This window comes from Lolium rigidum, chromosome 5 (assembly GCF_022539505.1).
Source record: "Lolium rigidum isolate FL_2022 chromosome 5, APGP_CSIRO_Lrig_0.1, whole genome shotgun sequence".
In the NCBI taxonomy this organism is placed as follows: Eukaryota; Viridiplantae; Streptophyta; class Magnoliopsida; order Poales; family Poaceae; genus Lolium; species Lolium rigidum.
In genome coordinates this window covers 212,626,875-212,631,915 of record NC_061512.1, presented here as the reverse complement: position 1 = coordinate 212,631,915, position 5,041 = coordinate 212,626,875, and positions in this window count along the sequence as shown.

Sequence of the window (5,041 nt, the reverse complement as noted above, 5' to 3'; positions counted from 1 at the left end):
GTAACATGTATATCTCATGGATATTGTCAACATAAAGTAATATAACAAGTGCAATATGCAAGTATGTAGGAATCAATGCACAGTTCACACAAGTGTTTGCTTCTTAAGGTGGAAGGAGATAGGTAAACTGACTCAACAATAAAAGTAAAAGAATGGTCCTTCAAAGAGGAAAGCATCGATTGCTGTATTTGTGCTAGAGCTTTTATTTTGAAAACATGAAGAGAGCATAAAAGTAAAATTTTGAGAGGTGTTTGTTGTTGTCAACGAATGGTAGTGGGCACTCTAACCCCCTGGCCAGACAAACCTTCAAAGAGCGGCTCCCATTTTATTTTATTTTTGTGTGGCACTCCTTCCAACCTTTCTTTCACAAACCATGGCTAACCGAATCCTCGGGTGCCTCGCCAACAATCTCATACCATGAAGGAGTGCCTTTTTATTTTAGTTTTATTATGATGACACTCCTCCCCACCTTTGCTTTCTCAAGCCATGGCTAACCGAATCCTTCGGGTGCCGTCCAACAATCACATACCATGGAGGAGTGTCTATTTTTGTTAATTAATTTGGGACTCGGGAATCCCATTGCCAACTCTTTCTGCAAAATTATTGGATAAGCGGATGAAGCCACTAGTCCATTGGTGAAAGTTGCCCAACAAGATTGAAAGATAAACACCACATACTTCCTCATGAGCTATAAAACATTGACACAAATCAGAGGTGATAAATTTTGAATGGTTTAAAGGTAGCACTCAAGCAATTTACTTTGGAATGGCGGAGAAATACCATGTAGTAGGTAGGTATGGTGGACACAAATGGCATGAATATTGGCTCAAGGATTTTGGATGCATGAGAAGTATTCCCTCTCGATACAAGGTTTAGGCTAGCAAGGTTATTTGAAGCAAACCCAAGGATGAACAGGTGCAGCAAAACTCACATAAAAGACATATTGTCAACATTATAAGACTCTACACTGTCTTCCTTGTTGTTCAAAACTCAATACTAGATATTATCTAGACCTTAGAGAAACCAAATATGCAAATCAAATTTTAGCAAGCTCTATGTATTTCTTCATTAATGGGTGCAAAGCATATGATGCAAGAGCTTAAACATGAGCACAACAATTGCCAAGTATCACATTATCCAAGACATTTTACCAATTACTACATGTAGCATTTTCCAATTCCAACCATATAACAATTTAACGAAGAGGAAACTTCGCCATGAATATTATGAGCTAAGAACACATGTGTTCATACGAACCAGCGGAGCGTGTCTCTCTCCCACACAAGGATGAACTTATTCAGAGAACTAAGATAACAAAACAAAAACAAAAATAAAAGCACACAGACGCTCCAAGTAAAGTACATAGGATGTGACTGAATAAAAATATAGTTTCACTAGAAGAAACCTGATACTTTGTCGATGAAGAAGGGGATGCCTTGGGCATCCCCAAGCTTAGATGCTTGAGTCTTCTTGAAATATGCAGGGATGAACCACCGGGGCATCCCCAAGCTTAGACCTTTCACTCTTCTCGATCACATTATATCACCCTCTTCTATTGACCCTTGAAAACTTCCTTCACACCAAACTTCAAGCAAACTCATTAGAGGGTTAGTGCATAATCAAAAATTCACATGTTCAGAGGTGACAAAATCATTCTTAACACTTCTGGACATTGCACAAAACTTCTGAAAGTTAATGGAACAAAGAAACCCATTCAACAAAGCAAAAGCGGCAATGCGAAATAAAAGGCAGAATCTGTCAAAAACAGAACAGTCCGTAAAGACGAATTTTAAGATGGCACCAGACTTGCTCAAATGGAAAAACTCAAAACTAATGAAAGTTGCGTACATATCTGAGGATCACGCTCGTAAATTGGCAGATTTTTTCGAATTTTCTACAGAGAACTGTGCCCAGATTCGTGACAGACAGCAATGCTGTTTCTGCGCAGCAATCCCAAATATAACATCAACTTTGACATAGAAACTTTACTTGGCACAACAAAACACAAAACTAAGATAAGGAGAGGTTGCTACAGTAGTAAACAACTTCCAAGACACAAATATAAAACAAAGTACTGTAGCAAAATAACACATGGGTTATCTCCCAAGAAGTTCTTTCTTTATAGCCATTAAGATGGGCTCAGCAGTTTTAATGATGCACTCGCAAGAAATAGTATTTGAGGCAAAAGAGAGCATCAAGAGGCAAATTCAAAACACATTTAAGTCTAACATGCTTCCTATGCATAGGAATCTTGTAAATAAACAAGTTCATGAAGAGCAAAGTAACAAGCATAGGAAGATAAAACAAGTGTAGCTTCAAAAATTTCAGCACATAGAGAGGCATTTTAGTAACATGAAAATTTCTACAACCATATTTTCCTCTCTCATAATAACTTTCAGTAGCATCATGAGCAAACTCAACAATATAACTATCACATAAAGCATTCTTATCATGAGTCTCATGCATAAAATTATTACTACTCCCAACATAAGCATAGTCATTCTTATTAATTGTAGTGGGAGCAAATTCAACAAAGTAGCTATCAAATATAGGAGGTATATTGTAATCATAATCAAATTTATCCTCCATAACAGGTGGTAACAAAAGACTACTATCATTATAATCATCATAAATAGGAGGCAAAGTATCATCAAAGTAAATTTTCTCCTCAATGCTTGGGGGACTAAAAATATCATGCTCATCAAAACCAGCTTCCCCAAGCTTAGAATTTTCCATAGCATTAGCAACAATGGTGTTCAAAGCATTCATAGTAATAACATTCCCATTAGCATGCATATAAAGTTCCATGGGTTTCTTAATTCTTTCTTCAAACACATCATGTCCTAATCTTAAAAATACATTACGGGTTAACCAGAAAAAAGAGAATTACGATAGAAATTACCACAATAATTAGAAACATCTAGCCGTCGATTTACTAGCTCAGAAAACCACCGCCAATGGATTAGAGAAATCACTTATTGATGACAGAGTTATAAGAAATTACCCACCAATGCCATGATTAATGTTCCCCGGTACCTTTTCAATCTTATTAGGCGAATCAATAGTGAATCAATAGTGCGTGCCCTAACGAAGAATATCAAGACTGCATCCTCTCGCCGCCTTTGAATTATCAAGAAAAAAAAGGAAGGAAAGGAAGGATACGAGTAGCTTCTCCTGGTGTCGTGTTCACGGCCGGCCGGCCGGCCGGCTGTCGTGACTTGCCCCTTGCAGATCGATTCTGCTTTTTTCATGCATGAATGTCAATACCAAGGAGTGCCCCATGCTTGCAGATTCGATTGCCTCCATGTATATGCCAATACCATGGAGCGCATGAGATTGATTGAAGAGATATGGTTAACGCCGCCGCCTCCATGGGTTTGATCTACTATTGTCATGTGTCGTGGTTGATCCTCACACAGGTTTAAGCCCAAGTCCTGATCTAGAGCTGTCAAATCTGCGGACAGACATGATCAGGTTGTGAAAGTAGTCCGACACTTGAGGTCCGACGATCCGGGCGACCGTCGAAAAAACAAGTACATGTAATCTGGTATTATACTCCCATGCTTTCCTGGCATCTAATCCCAATGCTCAGATTTGCGTCTACTTCCGCCGCTCCCCGTAAGATGCAGCAAAACTCGAAACATTGGTTCAAGCATTACAAGATGCCATTGTACAGCGAGGATGTTGCAGTCCTGGAAGACGGTGTTAATGTTCGGCCGGCCGGTCGGTCGTAGTTGAATTCAAGAAGAGTAGAAGATGAGGTTGGGAAGATTTGACAGCCCTGCAACAAGATGTCACACACATAACTTTTTAAAACATCTGCAATCTGCTGATTAATTTCACCGACGGGATAGAAGTCATTTTCTCTGAGTATAACATGCAAGGTACTGAACTTCAAAGTATACATACCATTGGATGAATGCAATATCTCTGAATTATTTTATTAGCCTCTGACCTATTTTTGACCAATATCTAATCCTAATGCTCAGATTTGCGTCTACTTCCGCCGCTCCCCGTAAGATGCAGCAAAACTCGAAACATTGGTTCGAGCATTACAAGATGCCATTGTACAGCGAGGATGTTGCAGTCCTGGAAGATGGTGTTAATGTCCATCCGGCCGGTCGGTCGTAGTTGAATTCAAGAAGAGTAGAAGATGAGGTTGGGAAGATTTGACAGCCCTGGTCTGTTCTGGCAACAAGATGTCACACACATAATTTTCTAAAATATCTGCAATCTGCTGATTAATTTCACCGACAGGATAGAAGTCATTTTCTCTGAGTATAACATGCAAGGTACTGAACTTCAAAGTATACATACCATTGGATGAATGCAATATCTCTGAATTATTTTATTAGCCTCTGACCTATTTTTGACCAACTTGTAACTGAGTTGGAGCTTTTGATAGTAGAGACGCTAGGGATGAGCGCACAACAATGGTATATCAAGAAACTCATGCGGCAAGCATGTGGAAATCAACCTCAGAATTATATAGGCCTGATCAATTAACTTGAAGTCATCGCAGCACGGCATATGTTCACAAAAGAGGAGCCGGAGGATTACAACAATTGTATCTCAAGACCACCTGCTCAAGACACCCATTCTGTAAGTTAATGAAACTCTTATACCCGCTTCCAGCGCTGGAGTAGGTTTAATCTTTTAAGCTAATCAGCCCTTTTTTGTGAAAAAAACCAATCAACATTGACTCCTTCTGTTTTGTTGAACGTGGATGCTGAACTTCCTCTGTTGCTCCAGACGTTGGCCATTATACAGTAGCTCTCCCTTCCACCTCTCACAAATCAACCAGATGATAGATTTGCCAGGGCCTTCCTCACGCTGTTGTCGGACACCGGCTGAAAATCGCTTACCATCAGGCACAGTTCCGATTTCTGGGTAGCCTTGCCTTCCCATGCTTATTCTCACCAAAGTTGTTTCTTTGCCGATTTTTGGTAATTTCGCAGTGGATTTCGCTACAGCAAAAGATGGACGGCAAGACTCAGTATTTTCTGACGAGAGAGGCTCATGGGTTCATCTAGAGATGAGG